General features: G+C 30.0%; 1 pseudogene; it reads right to left on the bottom strand.

Moving 5' to 3' along the window:
* Positions 1 to 8,488: 8,488 nt before the first annotated feature.
* Positions 8,489 to 13,990, bottom strand: LOC149527091 (flavonoid 3'-monooxygenase pseudogene; annotated as a pseudogene).
* Between the last annotated feature and the right edge of the window lie 4,120 nt (positions 13,991 to 18,110).

Genomic DNA, 18,110 nt, shown 5'->3' with positions numbered 1-18,110 from the left:
TATTATAATTTTTTATGATCATTTTTAATATTTTTGTAGTATTGATTTATTTTAAAAAATACAGCATAAATAAATATATACAAACAAAAAAAAAATTATCAAATTCGATTTTCAAAAACCAAACCGAACTAACCGAATTAGTTCAATTTCGATTAATTCGGTTATTTGTATAGTTTGGTTCGGTTTCAGTTATTTTTAAATATAAATTCGATTAATTTGGTTCTTAGATATTCAAAACCGAACTAACTGAAATAACTATTTGCACACCCTTAATAAATAGTAAGATACTCTAAATATTTAAAATACCTTCAAGGTGGTAGTAATGTTAAAGTTTACAATAATAATAAAATCAAAATATCAAAACCATCATTGTCACACCATAAACATTAAAATCATTGTCATGACATCTTGATATATTTTTTGCGCGAGCCAAGGCCATGATGATGGGATTTTTTGAGAGAGCTTGCGAAGACGAATTCCCTTAAAATGTTCCCTAAGTGAGAGAGTATCCCTGAGTCCCACCAATATGATAGACGAGTTCAGAAAATATTCTCATTAAAAGGTTTTCATTTGACATTATTGAGATTTATGCCATTCATTTCATAATTACGTCATATGCACATTACACCCATAAAATAGAATAATGGACTTTAGGTCACAAATAAAATAAAAAATATAAGAAATAAATAATTATTAAGAAAACACAAGAATAAAATTAAAAGTTACCGCTTAAATAAGATAATATATGATTAAATGGCACCGTTCATGGAACTAGTGTCACGAGGGTGTTAATCTTTCTCTGTACATAATTGTACTCCCGAATCCAAAATAAAAAACACAAATTAGTTTGTTGTTCTTTGGACGAACCTAAATCAATTTAAGACCTCGTCGAATAAAACGAATTTAATAGCTAGCCAATTGCACTTTATTAAAAAAGATTGGTAACAACTCTTTAAACTTTTCATGTCGAGATGGATGGGTTCCCAGACATACATGTAACGATAGATCGATGACTGAATTGGGGATGCTTTGAGAGTCAAGTCATTAATTAATCCTAGGTTATCTTAAGCCTTAAATGATTTAGTATTTCTTTTAATTTTGAGCATTTGTTTTGTACATTATTTTTATGTATATTTATTATTTTGTTGTTGTTATTTTATTACTTTTAATAATTGCAAGACATTTAAGATAGAGGGACATGAGATGAGTGATTAAAGGTTGGTCCATTCTTGCACACGCACACAACACATTGCATCCATGCATGAATCTTCTACCCTAGCTCTATTCTTATTAAAAGAAGGTTAAGTAGCTACCTTCTTGTGAGATGATAATTTTTGCATGGCTTAGTGAAATCCGTCCACTTAGATTGAACTTAGTCCGTTTGAAGCCTGTAATAGATGAGGATTGAGTTGCCTTGCTAGCCCAAGTAGGAAGATAATGAGGAACAATTTGAGAACCTTTAGCTTTAAATGAAACCGAACTCAACATGTAGAAAACCAGGAGTAACCATCCTATAAGTAGAGATGTACTAAACTTGTCATGAAGAGTACATCCTAATTTCATACACATGAAAGAACAATTTTGTCCTAACAGCCTTCTTTTTGATAAAATAAAAATAACACGTGTCAAAATAACATTTTTTAAAAAAAAACAACAAAAAAAATTTTTTTTGTTTCTTTTTTCATCTTGTACTTGTTTATGTTTGTAAATATTGCGTTAAGCCTCGAAAGTAGGTGCATGTAAATGTTGAGACTATGGTGGTTGAGCTATAACGATATAGACACGGGATGCATGTTGGAACACAGTTGATACAAACATTGTGAATACTTATATGCAATGAGATAGAAACCACACGCTATGTTGAGAAGTTCCATAATGATGTGATCTTGATGTATTATTTATAAATTCTAATTTGTGAATGGAAATGTATGTGAATGTGATGGATGACTAACCCATACATTATTGGATAAGGCTTGCTCGGACCTAGTGGGCTATATTCATGTAGGTTCATGCACCGATCATGAACCCCTTAGAAAGTGTAATGTGACATTTTCACTTTCACTTCTACTACTTTTTGTTATTCTTTGAAACCTTCTCCAGTACGTTACTTTTTTTTCCTTATCTGTCTTTCTTTTTTTCTCTCCCATTTCAGTCGCTTGGGTCTTTATTTCGTCATTATCACTTTTTCATAATCCATTTTTGTGTTATGACTAAGTCCTTGGTTCCATTGCTCCTTCCTTGCTTCCAATTAGGGTGTATTCTATCGCTCTTTCTTGATTAGGGTTTTGGTTGTATGCTTCTCTTCCTTTTTCATGTTCCATTTGTCTTGAGCTTCTGTCTGCTCTCTTTTTTCAACACAATTAATAAGATTTCTTATCTCTATTGTTTGGTTTGCTTTAGATAATTTATTTTTTCTATAAATGACAATCTATGGCTTAAACAAATATGTTCTTTTCTTTATATTGATGATTTGTTTTAAGAAAAAGTCCCTACTCCTATTCCTGATGTAATTGAAAATCTTATTCTCTTGAACAAATTCACTATCAAGGTTTATGTTTTGAGCCATATAATCTTTATATATACATATGCTTTAAGCACACTTAATAATAGACTGTCTTTGCAGGAATTGAAATTATTAACGGATGAAATCCGTTCAGAATTGTATTTGATAATGTCAAGAACTCAAAGACCTTTCAAGGATAGTTTGGCAGTAGTGGATTGATGGTTGCATTACACTATGTTTTACATGCGGAGTGAATACGATCCATTTAGGGAATGACTCGTAACTCTTGAAGAGGCTACCAATAGTCCAAAAGGTAAGGCATGGATGCAATAGTATATATGCTAGACTTAATATTATATCTTGCTTACTGTTTAGCTAAATTTTTACTTTTGAGAGAATCACCACTTTAAAAACTTTACTTTTGTTATTTAGATTTCAGATGCTAATAAAGTTTCTCTTGGTTTGGGTGCATAATATAAAATCTTGTCTCTTATTACAAATTGATTTGTCAGTATTTAGCAATTTGGATTGTCGATATTTATTATGTGTAATTTTGGTTAAGATCTCATTCAAAGTTGTTTAGTTGTAGTTTTGTTTTATTTAGCTTCCATTGGCAAATTATTGTTTCTATTCAAAATCAAACTTGGATATTGAGAATTCTGCTTCATGTCAGGTATGGCAGTTGCACAGCTTATCACTTTTTTTGTATTAGTATTCACATAGAATTAGAATTAGCCAATATATTTATTTTTATTAGCAAACATCAACTTATCATTTTCTTTGCATTAGTATTTGTATAATATTAGTATTAGCCTATATATCTATTTTTATTAACAAGCATTGGCTTATCACTTTTTTTTTTGCATTTAACTATTTTGCTTTAGTTTGGCTATATTGAATGAAAAAAGGTTTGATGAAATTCATAGTTTTCTGTTCGTAGAAGAAATGTGTTGTAATGGTGTTTGACTTCAAACCATGTTATTTGAACTTTAGAAAGATATATAATTATGGAAAAAAATTACTGATAATTTTTTCTATATAATTTTTCATTAGATTTATGGGATTAGAAGTCTTTTTCCCTAAATGGACCTCTATGCCCCTCATTATCAACATTAAAGAAGCGACTGTAACCCTATTTTAGGTATTCTCTTGCTCTTTTCTTCTTTTGCTTCCAATTTTTGTTTTTCTCTTTGATTTCCCTTAAATTTTGGCCATTATTTCTCAACCATTTTCATTTTGTTTTGGCTTCGTTTGTGTCAAGGCCCATGTACAAGAGAAGTTGTCATCTAATGTGAGTTTCTTGCTTAGAAGATCAAAATTACTGTTTTATTTAAAATCTAGCAAGGTATTGAGTTATTTTGGTTTTGAACTTACGACATAGCATTGATGGATCAAGATTTTTTCTCAAATACCCTAGCATATGCTATAATTGATTAAGCTTAAAGGCTTAAAAATCCTTCCATTGTAGTTAAGATAGCTTGATATATCTTTCATGTTCTTCTATGAATCACTTTATTTATGATATTGTGGTTTATGTGTTAATTTCTATGTACGATTGATCTAAGTTGGTGAAATAAGACATTCTGATTTGTAGACCTTTAACAAGTTCTATATAATGTTCTTAGTGATCTCTTTCTTATAAAAATTATACTAATTAATTTTAAGATTGGAAAGAGAGAAAATCTAAAAGGTCTAGCTTGTAACTATTAGTTGTTTAGGAGTACATAACAAATTAAGAAACTTGGGAACACATAGAAAATCAAGAAAACTTTAGATGCATCATGGTCAGGTGCCCTTTCCAAAGCTTCACTAATGTGTAAGTAAGTATCCGAATCCCTTTAAATGCCCTCACAACTGCCTAAATTAAAGAGAAAGAGAAGAAAAAGATGTTTTCTCTTTTATTGAGAAATCTAGAAAACTTGACTTTGGTTTTTAGAAATATTTTTGTTGTTTTTGAGCTTATTCTAAAAGTTTATTTTTGAAACTGAATTATGTAGGTTTGAGGTGTTTTTAATCTTTGTATTATACAGTATGTATTTAATTATAGTTAATTTCCTTAAGCTTTGTTGATTCCAGCATTTTTCATAGTTTCTTAGCTCTTTTTGGTTTCAGTTAGATTAATTCTTGAAATCTACATGGTCATTCTTTGATTAACACTTTGTTTGAGCCCTATGAACTTTGAATTTGGTAGTTATGGTTCTTTTAAATATGGTTATATGTAATCCATGCACTGAGTTTTAACTTTAGCTAACTAAAGTGGTCCATGAATTCTATCAATATGATACTAATATGTTCATTCTAGTCTTAACAATTTACCTTCAATGAACCAAATACTTAGTACGTCAGTCTATCATTTTTTAACATGTTTTGAGCATTTATCAGTGAGAATTTGTTCTAATTTACATTCATTGTTTAAACTAGTCTAATGACATAATATGAAACTCTTATGGAGTAAATCATATCTTTAATGTTTTCTTGCATGATATAATATGTTTTATTGAAAATGGTGTTTTTGTACGAAATTGAGATTCAACTATGAGATTATGAAATGCTATGAATTATTTAGACTATGATCACTTATAGGAAATGTATATGAAAGTGATTTATTATTTGTGATCTCTTTTATACATTAGTGAAGCCTGTATGTGATGTACCCATTTAGATTTAACCAATAAGAGTTTGACTTGTCCAATTAATTTATAGAAATTTGGACTTTTCTAGTGCACAGGTGGAGAATATGTTATATGAACATCCAGCTGGCAGTGCTCTATTATGGGAGTTTGAATGTTAAGATGCATAAACAAAGGTTTAAATTTCATTATCTGATTTTGAGAGGGAATTAAATATGAACTTTTAATATCTTAGGATTGTTAAATTATCAAATGAATTTTTTGAGTTATGTATATTTGTTGAATAAGCTTTGAAAGTGTTCACTTATGTTATATCAATGTGAATGATATATGGTCTGAATATGCTTCGAATGTGAATTTATAAAATCACCATTTGTTTTATGTGTTATAAGCATTTGAATCATTATTTCAATATACGTCCTCAAATTATTTAATATTACTTGTTGAAAACTCTTTGAACATACATATACTACGATGTTAAATATCCAAAGTTTGGTTTCCATCCTTTTGATCTGAGCTCATTATTGAACATATAATGATATTTCATAAGGTTTCTATCCTACATTGCATAGGTACAAAAAATGTTAGTATTTTATATAAGCAAACTCATTATAGGCTTGTTGAAAGTTAGAAAAGAAAGTGGTCTCCTGTGCACATGAGATCGGGCCAAGCTTTGAGAAAACGTAGATTTTTCTCCTTATACGCGAGCATACTCATGGATTAGGCTCAAGTAGTATTGCCTAAAGGACAATGTATCGCACCTCAAACTTCTTTGAGTTGTTTATTTGCTTCAATTTTTGTCAACACTCATTTAGATATATGTATATGTGTGTGTGTGTGTTTGACTGTTCAACAAGGGTTTGCCAAATGGTAATATTAGATTTGGAAAAGGATTTTCTTGGTATTATAAAATAGTTCTTGTAAATTTGAAGTTTAAGTTTTTATTAATGTATGAAAAGGATGTATAAAGTCTGTTCACACCTTGAACTATAGAATCTCTTATGGATTTAGGGTGTGGCATAGAGTATAAAGGCTAATAGTGTCTAACTAAATAGCATGCCTCTTTGAGTGAATACACATTCAAATTCACCTTTAAGAAGAGAAAGGTGAAATTTATAAGATGCGAAAGAGTTATCTTTATGATTGAGTATCCAAAGATTACAAATAATGGTCAAATTTCATATTTAATCCCTAACTCTGCCATAACGTTGGATTTAGTACATCTACTATAATTTGTATAAATCAAATTATTGTACTTTCAAAATTTATTGATGTTAGCCTAATTTATCATCAATATCGTTAAAAATTTCTCAATTAAGGTATTGACGTGACAATGGTTAAGCTAAATGAGAATTTCTAAGTTAATCCAGTGTTAACTAGGACTAACATGACATTCTCTAATTGTAACTCCCCATTTCTCCTCATTTTCTCTCTTTTGCCAAGAGTGGCCTCCTTGCCTCTCTCTAAACCCAAAATCCGGTGACTATCCCGGTTAATCATCGATACCAAAAATCAACTCTTTGTCCTCTTCCTCTACCTAGTCTACCTTTGAATTGATTTATTTTTTTAAAAAATCTTTTCTTTCATTTTTTTCATTTTTCTTACAAAGAATTCAAAAAAAAAAAAACTAGTTATAATAGTTGATGGTCGAATTTTGCAATCGTCAACCCCAATTTTTTTTCATCTTCACACTCTTCTCTTCCTTTTAATCGGTTCACCCTCAATTTTTTCTCTTTCTTTTTCTTCTTCTCTGTGGTTTTGCCCCTCTTTTCTCGGCCTTACGTCATCGACACTGCTAGTGCCGATCATAGCCTTCTGTCTAGCAAGTTAATTAATGAGCAAATTAAAGTTGCTAGGCAAGAAAAGCTAGACCGGTGGTCACCCAAACAAAAACTCCACCCAAGTAGTGTGGGTTTAGGCTGTTTATTGTGTCCTATTTTCCTTGGATTGATGAAATTGAAATATAAGGCATTGAAACAAACGAAAATACGTGGACAAAATTAGATGGTTGTGGGTAAACGTAATGCACTAAAATGACTTGATTTTCAATTTGGATAACGTTAAGGTGTTTGCAGGTGGGCAGGCCCGTCAATGCACTCGTCCCTTGTGATCCAAATCGAAATGATGTTCAAGGACAGTGTTACTTTTTTAACTGGTGGGCATTTCTTTTAAGATTAAGAATGTAAAGGCGTGGCTGGATTGCTTCGGAGAAAAAAGGAGTGGCCTGAAGACTTTGTTTGGGATTTTAGACAGCACGTGGATTGCATTTGAAACACATCCTTCTCTTATTTTCTTTCATATGGTTTGGGCGACTGCGGACAACCAACGCGATACTTAGTCATCAGATTACGGGTTTAAGAAGAGGAAAGCACGCAGTTGTTGTCTTCTTTATAACAAACATTTAATAACATTTTTTTATATTCCACAGTTTACTCTTCAATAATTCATAAAAATATACAAAAGTTTTTATTTTTCAGATTCCATTTTTATTTCGTTCAACTTTTTATCTTGATTTAATTTATTTTTTTATTTTTCATTATTAAGAAAATCTTTTATTTTCTGTATTTCTTTCATTTTGAAACCTTATGATTTGATTTACCAAGGTTGGTTTTTGATTTTTTTACTTATTAAAAATAAATTAAAATATTAAATTCCAAAAAAAAATCAAAATACTATCAAATAGTTTTATTCGTCTTAATTATATAGTATTTCTTTTGTATTTAATCTGTCAAATATTATCCTAATCTTCTCTTTACCACACTTTTAGTGGGTGTCTAACACAACTTATAAAAAAGTTTTTCTACATTGAAGTATTTGATTTTCAAAATTTAAAATTTTTAGCTTATGCGAGGAATCCATAGATGAAGCTATAAATCAATTTTTTTTTCTCAAAAAGTGCTAATATTGAGTAATAAACATTTAATGACAGTTTTCCTATATTTGTACTTTACTTTCAATTATTCATAGAATTATTGGGAAAATTGTATTTTTTTAATATCTATCTCTTTTATTTGGTTCAATTGCTTCTTTTGATTTAATTTATTTTTTATTTTTAATTAATAAAATATTTTTTTAAAGTTATGATTTGGTTTAATAAAATTAAATTTTTTATTTTTTATTATGCATCAATCAATGAGTTAAATACTGTAATGTCAAAATTATAATAAATATTTATTCACTTACAAAGAATATAAAGGATGCATCAAGGCTAGTAGCATTTGACTAAGTAGCATGCAGCATGGGCCCGGTAAATGCACATGCAAATCCATCGTTAACATGATCAGATATGGAACATTGCCATCGGTTTCCCAAGGTGAAACCTTAAGAAGAGAAAGAAGAGATTTAAAGGTCTTAATGAGCATCCAACGATCATATATTATCAAAACAATAATAATAACAAAAGAAAGTAATTAAGCAGATGCTGGATATGTATGCTTCAAAAGCCTAGGCCTGGGGTGCACCGTCAAGGGCACGACGCTCTGTAAGGTCAAGCCATTTGCTTCTTCCATGTTCAGCCCCTCAGGAGTTAATTCCTGAGGCAAGTCCCGATCAAATGAATGAGCCAATGTCGCTGTTAGCAGCTGCACCATGCGCAACCCTGACCTCATACCAGCACATATTCTACGTCCAGCACCAAACGGCAGAACCTCGAAATCATTTCCCAAAACATCAACTATGGGCTTTTCTCTCCCCTGCCAAATATCTTTCAGGTCTCAACTCTTATGGCTCAGCGTATTGATTTGGATCACGTCCAATGGCCCAAATGTTGACCAAATAATGTGGAGCCCTTTGGGACGTGGTAGCCGTCGATCTTGCAACTCTCAGCTCCTATCCGAGGAAGAGAGAGCGGCGTCGATGGATGGAGGCGGCAGGTTTCTTTGATGACGGCTTGAAAATAGGTCAGTTTGGGCAGGTCTAGTTCTGAAAAAAGCCGGTGTACCTACAACTGAGTCCAACTCTTGTTGGACTTGTGCCAAAATTTTTGGATGACGAATGAATGCGCCAGGGTCCACTCCACTGGGCTTGATGACGTGTCAGTGCCTTCCAGGAACGTGCTGTGCAACCAAAATTTAGTTGCCGACGTGGATTATTTTTCTTCTTGTAAGGCAATGGGTTGGTTGACAACTTGTGCAGCTTTGCTGAAGCCACATACTACCCTTCGTCACAGGTTCCGTCAAATTTAATTTTGAGACATTGAAATCACTCTTGGCAGACGTAATCAATGACGGAAATGTGGGCCTTCACATGCCTTTTATGCCTTATCTTTAAACAAAATAGAAACGGTGCCATTGTCTCAATTTCTTCCTATGCGTTAAAATGTACTTGTGTTGTGTGTACCCACAAAACATTTCATCACAAAAAGACATTGGGGAGCAATTATACCAAAAAGTAAAATGATTAAGTAATAATTTTTTATTTTTTTGAAATGCAAATGATAAAGTAATACTAATTAATGGTGTATATTTCTCCTATTTTAAATGTTGAGTGTACATAAATTAGATTGATATTGTGCAGAAATGTTAACGGATAAGATATTTGTTATTTTTAAATACCTGAACTCAAATTATATTATTTGATAAGATACTTTAAATATTTGATTAAATTTTTTAATTGTTACTTAAATTTGACTGAATATCTTAAAACTTACTCATTAAATACTTTATTAAAAAAAATTAAGAATCAATTTTTATGTATATTAATAATAAAAAAATTAATAAGTTAAAATTAGTTCATACAACAATAAAATTAAAATTTGAAATTATAATGGGAACCATTAATGAAATTTTAGTAAGTGTTAAATTAATTATAAAAAATTTATAAATAAAAAGAATATATAAAACTAAAACTTAATATTAAAAATCATTATTTATAATAAGAACAAATAATAGTTTTACTATCTAAACCTTATTTCAACTTGATTATAAGATACCATAATCATACTTAATCAGGACGCGTAATGCAAGGTATCCATTTACATGATTCCTATTGACATCTCTAAAATAGAATAGGTCACGCATCACTTGCTTTTTTTTAATTGTGTCAATCTACGTATATATAAAGAAAAACCAAATTCCATTTTCCTGTTTAAATTAAAGTTAATTTGTGAAAGGGACCCTGTTGCAAAAAAAAAAAAAGAATAGAAGTATGAAAATATGATTACAACCAAATGAATCTTGTTGTCGGTTTAGTACATGTAAGTATATTTATTGAATAAGCAATATAAATAGTAAATTTAAAATCGTATCCCACAAAGATGTGCTCATAATTTTTCACTAAGTATTAAAACTATGACAAATTAATCTTATTCAAATAACATGATTTTATGAAAAACAAATTAAATCTAAATTCCATCTAACACTAAATTAATTAACAAAAACTAAAAATTTACTTGAGAAAAACAGTAGATTAAAACCTAAGATTATAAGTTCATTCAACAATTCATCTGATACCAGCTTTTCTTATTATTTACATTCATCGGCGGTTTTGCTAACTTAGAATCCAAAACTATGCACAAGTCTTCGTTGAGATGGTTGTATAAATACCTAACTTAATTGGGTTACTATATATCTATAATAATTAATTAAATAAGGTTCATTAAGCTAGTGTTCTAATTTGACCATGTATGGCTATTGTGTATGTCTACCCTAATCACAAATCAAATCACTTAATTGACGTAAACATACACTATTCAAACTTTAATCTAATTTAAAATCTCTATGTTGAGTCTCAATTACATTTACAAATCAATTAAGTGTTGCCCACACAATTAAAAGCATTAAGAGTAAATTTGAATAAACAAAACTATACCCATTCATAATAAATGAAAAAGACACTAATATTCAGATTACATGTTAAAATCCACTAGAATCTTGAAAAAGCAAATTAGTTCATAATATCTAAATAAAACATTATCCAAATAAAATTAGCTAGTAATTTAAGTCAAAGAAATTAAAAGAAACACAAAAGGCAAAAAACTAATGATTAAAACTTTTAATCTTGATTCTCTCTCTAATTCTTTTGTTTTGTTTTTGACTCATTTTCTCTAGAATAATTGCTTGTCGTCCTTACTTAAGAACCTCTGAAAAAGCCTTCTAAATAGGCTCCAAAAACCCTTAGTTTCTAAAATCTCATCAAAAATAGATTTCTAGTAACTTGTCAAGCGTCGTGGCGCCTTACTCTTGGGTGGCACTATGGTGCTCCTCTCTTATGTTGTCTCTATTACACCACTTCATCTTGTGATGTGATTTTTGACTTTTTCTAGGCTAAAGGGGGAAAGAGGTAAATATGAAAGTTATATCCCTATTTCTTAGCTTTCCAATTATTCAAGAATCACCTCGTTTGAACTTCTATATTGAAAGATATGGTCAAAATACTAGAACATATGTAGGAGAAGCATTGACCATACTTGCACGGTTCACACAAAGTAAGGCCTTTTCATTCATTTTCTTATGAAAGCAATCAAATAGATCGGCAACAACTAAAATTAAAGTAATTTAAGATAATTTAATAAAAATTAAACTAAAATAATTTAAACTAAACTAATTAGCATGCAATTGAACTTAACTAAGAGAAATAACTAAAATATTTAACTTTGCACCTAAATCCTTAAAGACTTAGACACTTAAACCTCTAAATTATGACAAAATAACTCTATATAATAGAGTTATCAAGCCTTAAACTTAAGATTTTACTAGTCCTTAAGCAAAACATAAAATAAAATATAATAACCTAAATGAAGAAAACACTTAACTAGAAATCGATTGCACCAACTCATTAATTATCTTTAATATCATCAAAAGTTAATCCATATTCTCAACTCTAAGCAACACACAAATATTATTTAAGTTCATGTTTCAATTCAAATGCAAGTTATCATCCAATGGATTTTCATGTGTTTATGCAATCTTTTCACCTAGAACGCTATACACTCCAAATAAGTTTATATGCATGCAAAATATAAATTACTAATAGAGTTCCATAAGTTTGCTTTTCATCTCTATCTCCACTATGTAGACTAATACTAAGTTAAGAATCAATAGGACTTTAATTAGCTTGTAAAGTATGGCTAGGGTTGAGGTAGGATATGGGATAATATGTAGCTCAAATCACCCTAAGCACATAATTGTTATAAAACCTATTTAGAGCTTTATTTTCCATCACCTATATCCCTTTTTCATCAAATTTTTCTTGTGTTCAACACTTCAATCTTTTTCTTTTTCTCAATTTCACACCCTCAAACTTATTTCTTTAATTAGGTAGTGAGATGAATACAATCATACTTTTGAACTTTTCATCACTTTTCACCTTTACTACCTTTATCGCCATCAAGCTCATAACACTTCATAAATTGACATATGCACTTAGGAGTGACGAATGCAAAAATTAGAATTTTTATGCAAGGTCTAGGCTAATAATTAAATGTTTAAACAAAGAAAATGTTACATTAGGTTCAAAAAGGTAAACTAAGTATAAATTATGCGAAAGTAGGCTAAAAAGGCTCAATCGGTTCAAAGATGGCCTAAATCATCTCTTTAACTATGTATAGCTTAGGATTTCGCCTTGAGAAAGAATCAAACAAATTATAGAATTGAATACATAAATCAAAATTTCACAGTCACATAAATCTTCTCTAGATATGTATAATGAATCTGTGCAAAAGACACAGTGTTCAAATTGTAGAAATCTCATGTTAACAATGAATCTTAACATAAGAATTTAGATAATACTCAAACAATATTCACAATTGCAAAGAATTAAGATAAGAATATAATTAGTGCTCATCATTAGATAGGAAAATTAAAAAAAATTAGTGCAATTAAATCTAGCTCAAGTTTTTAAAACATGCATAAAATTAGATGATGAACAACTTAAACAAACTTAAAGTCTAAAACATAAATGCAAAAGGAAAACAAAAAAAATTAGCAAAAATAAACTAACATAAAAACATTATAAAAACTAATAACAATAAAACCCTCCCTTAAACTTAAATTGCACATTGTCCTTGATGTGAAAAGCTAAAAAAAGATAAGGAAAATAAATTGCCCTACCAATGGTGGCAGTGCATTAAAAGTTCAAATTTTCTTTCTCCTCATCTTCACACTTTTCAAACCTGCATACTCAACAAAACAAGTCAGGGAAAGGTTATAACTACTTATTTAAATAGAAGAACAAAAATTAACTAAAATAACAACTAAATTTAAAAAGATATAGCTTGGTTTGTCTCCCAAGAAGTGCTTCTTCATAGTCAATAGCTTGACTTTAGTTGAGGTTTTTATTCACCTTTGAAGGAGGTTTGAGTTTTCATGGGAAAAGCTTGAGTTATGAAAGTAGCATCCTTCTAAGATGAAGTTGTAGTGGTATTAACCCAAGATTTAGTGCTTGCTTAACTTATGGTGGTAGAATAAGATGACTTTTACCCAACTTCTCAAATTAAGTTCTTCTTGAATAGCATTTTTGGTGTAGCCTTTAAAACATGTGTAACATTTGTGAGTTCTTCATTCTTGTTCTTTGTTGTTGCATCTTATACCAAACAAGCTTAAAGGAGTTATTTTAGTTTTTCCACCTCTTTAGGTAACTCATCAACTTTATCCAAAATGAGAATGGGATGCACATATGGCTTGACTTATGGTGGTGTAAATACTTTCTCCTCTTATTTAGCTCCTTCATCTTGAACTTACTTACTGGAAGTATTCTCTTGATCTACTTTATCTCCGCCATCTATCATATTCTTGTCATTTACCTCATCAAGATATTTACCATAGTCTTTTCTTTTAAGATTAGGTTCAGTGTCATTTGGTAAAGTTTCCTGAGGCCTATTGTTGATGTCATTAATAAGTGGACTCACATATGTCTCCATATTTTTCATTAAAGCTTTATTACTTTGAATGGTTGCATCCATATTTTCCATGCATTGCATAAACATCTTTTCCAAAGTTAGTTTTTCTCAAATACAAGGGCTCTAATTAGTGATTGAAAATCACTATGGAAAACAAGTTGTGATGAATATGTAGGTATCTAATCATTACTCCTTGAAAATTTGGGTGATTCCACCTTGAGTTATAACTATTGGAGTATGAATTGTTTTACTGCCCATTGAAACTGTCATCAAATTGCATTGATTCATAGTAGGCTAGACAACAACCACTTGAATGCTTATCTTCACAAAGCTTGCATTTCACAAAAAGACTATGAAAAACATTAACACCCAAAGTACCAATTTTCTAAGACAAAGCATTTACTTGGATGATTAAAGCATTGATTGCATCCAATTTGTAATCACTAGGAACCTTCCTAGACACAAATTTTTAGATGGCTACTGATTGTTAAAATAACTCATCACCTCAACTAAAAGTATTTGAAAAATAAAGAAAGAAAAACTCGAATTAAGATTAATTTGTGAATATTAATATTAGTAAAATAGTTAAACAAATCCCCAGCAACGGCGTCAAAAGCTTATTATCGATTTAGTACACTCAAATATACATATCGAACAAATATTATAAACAGTGAGTCCAAAATCATATCCCATAGGGATTTGATTCTAATTTTTCATTAAGTACTAAAATTACAACAAATTAATCTTATTCAAGTAACTTGATTTTATGAAATACAAATTAAATCTAAATTTAATCTAACACTAAATTAATTAACAAAAACTAAAAATTCATTTGAGATAGATAATAGATTAAAACCTAAGAGTATAGGTTCATTCAACAATTCATCTGATACCAACTTCTCTTATTATTTACATTCATAGGTAGTTTAGCTAACCTAGAATCCAAAACTATGTATAAGTCTCCATTAATATACTTGTATAAATACCTAACTTAATAGAGTTACTATATGTCTATAATAATCAATTAAATAAGGTTCATTAAACTAGTATTCTAATTTGGTTATGTATGGCAATTGACATATGTCTACTCTAATCGCAAATCAGATCACGTAAGTGACATGAGCATATACTATTCAAACTTTAGTCCAATCTAAAATCTAACAAATTAGTTAATTGTTGGCTAGATAATTAAAAGCATTAAGAGCAAATTTTGAATAAGAAAAACTATACCCATTCTTAATAAATAAAAGAGACTAATATTCATATTATATTTTGAAATCCATTAGAATCCTAGAAAAGCAAATTAATTTATAATGTCTAAATCAAATGTCATCTAAAGAAAATTAACCATTAATCCAAGTCAAAGAAAATAAAAAAAAACACAAAAGGAGAAAAACTAATAATTAGAGAGAGATTCTCTCTCTAATTCTCTTACTTTCTTACCCTTTTTTTTTTGGCTCATTTCCTATAGAATAGTTGCTTGCCATCATCACTTAAGAAACTCTAAAAAAGGCCACTTAAATAAGTTCCAAAATCCTTAGTTTCCAAAATGCTTTCACAAACAAATTTTTGATAACTTGTCGGGCATCGTAGTGTTGCCTCTTGGGCACCATGGCGGCCTACTCTCAAATGGCACTATGGTGCTCCTCTCTTATGTTGTCTCTACTGTACTACATCTTGTGATGAGATTTTCACCTTTTTCTGGGTAGTACTTGATAATTCCACTATCTAGAGTTATTTTGATATATTTTGGGGCTTACGTAGCTATTTCTTTGAGATTTTAGGTTCAAATTTGAGTAATTTAGGTATTTTTCATAGTTAAGTTAAATTACATATTGATTAGTTAAATTTGAGCTATTTTAACTTAATTTTATGTTATTTTATTTTAAATTACTTTAAAAGTAGCTATTGCTAATTTTTCTTATCACTTTTGTAAAAAATTTCATGAAAAAGGCTCATTTGATGAAAATTCGTGTAAATCTGGTGATAGCTTATTTGCATATATTTTCGTATTTCGAGGATAACTTAAACTACAAAAGTCCAATTGATACGATTCTTAGACCATTAGAAAGTTAAGAGAAAGCGCTTCAACTTTGATGTTTATTACTTCATCCAGTTATGATTGGATAGTGGTCAAATTCCTTGTTGAATTTGGAGCATTGTAGTAGTCAACATAGATTGAACATGATGCGGTATTTTGCGTATATCGTTCAATTAAGAAGTCCAAATGATGTGATTCTACACCATTTATGTGTATCATTTTGCCTAGTTTGACTTAAAAAAAGGTAAAAATCATCTCCCAAGATTAAACAGTGTAGCAGAGACAGTATAAGAGAGCAGCACCATAGTGCCACTTGTGAGTAACGTGCCGCGATGCTTGAGGACTTACCAAAAATATGTTTTTGATGAGATTTTTAACCTAGGGCTTTTGGAGCCTATTTAAAGGCCTTTTCAGAGGTTTTAAGAGGGGGAGGCAGCAAGCGACTATTCTGGAGAAAAAGAGCCAAGAACAAAGCAAGAAAAATAAGAGAATTTGAGAGAGAATTGAAATCATAAAACTTCAATAATTAGTTTCTTTCTTTACTTTGGTATTTCTTTTATTTTCTTTGACTTGGATTCATAGCTAAATTTCATTGGATGTTGTTTTCATTGGTTATTATGAGCTAAATTATCATTCTAGGATTGTGGTATATTTTAACATGTAATTTGAATATTTGTTTCTCTTTTATTTACTATGAATGGGTATAGTTTGCTTATTTAAATATGTTTTTTATGCTTTTGATTGCTTGGCTAACAATTAACTGATTTGTGAATCTAATTAAGACTTGACAGAAAGATTTTATATTGGACTAAGGTTTAAATAGTGTATGTTCACGTCACTTAAGTGATCTGATTTACTATTCGAATAGACATACGTCAATTGCCATACATAGCCAAATTAGAACATTAACTTAATAAACCTTATTTAATTGAATACTACAGACATATAGTGATCCAATTAAGTTAGGTATTTGTGCAAGCATCTCGACGGAGATTTGTACATAGCTTTAGATTTTAAGTTAGTAAAACCACCTATGAACATAAATAATAAGAGAAGCTGGTATCAGATAAAGTGTTGAATGAACCTATAATCCTAGGTTTAAGTTTAGTTTATTGCCTTTTCTAAGTAATTTTAATTTTTGTTAGTTAACTTAGTGCTTGTTTTAATTTTTTTAATTAATTTTTTAAAAATTTTAATTACTTAAATAAGATTAATTTATTATAAATTTTAGTACTCAGTGCTATTTAAGAACAAATCTTTATGGGAATGATACTGTACTTCATCACTATATTACTTGTTTGAAACGTATACTTGTGTGTGCTAAATCAACAACAGTATTGGGCAAAGTGGAAAACATGAATATTGTAGTTCTATCTCTTAGCTTTCCAATGGTTCAAGAATCACATCATTTGAACTTCTAGATTAAAAGATATGCTCAAAATACTAGAACATATGCAAAAAAAGCATTGACAATACTCGCATGGTTCACACCAAATAAGACCTTTTTATCAATTTTACTACGAAAGCAATCAAATAGCAACAACTAAAATTAAAGTAATTTAAGGTAATTTTTAAGGTTTATTTTCTAATTTTTAAGGTTTTAAGGAATAAAGGGAAAAGGGTAGAATAATCGAGGGAGGTTGAGAATGGAAGCAAGAAGAGGGATGGGGGATTAATGAAGCCTATTAGTGGAATTTCATACCCCCCTCGAGTTTTCGATCAATTCGGGTGACGAGGGAGTGGCCCCGACAACTAAATCACAGTTGCCCAAGATGGATGGTCACAACCGACGTTAAGAACTGCCATTGAATAACCGAGTTGACAATTATTGGCGTAGTCGATTCTGGTCAATTGATCGATTGCAATTGACTACTACTTTGTCCTAGAAGTCAAATACGTCATCACTAATAATGATGACTTTCATTAGAAATGACTTATCTTCCATTTAGTAGTATGCAAGGCCGGCCTTTGGGTGAAGCCACCTAAGAAAAGGCTTTAAGCCCCTAATTTGGGAAGGCTCTAAATTTGGGAAAACTTTATAATTTTACAATAATTATAATATAATTAATTATATTAAAAATATATAAAAATTAAAAAATA

This window comes from Theobroma umbraticum, unplaced genomic scaffold (genome assembly GCF_002168275.2).
Source record: "Theobroma umbraticum cultivar Fairchild unplaced genomic scaffold, ASM216827v3 scaffold_50.0, whole genome shotgun sequence".
Taxonomy (NCBI): Eukaryota; Viridiplantae; Streptophyta; class Magnoliopsida; order Malvales; family Malvaceae; genus Theobroma; species Theobroma umbraticum.
This window is presented reverse-complemented; position numbering and strand designations above follow the sequence as displayed.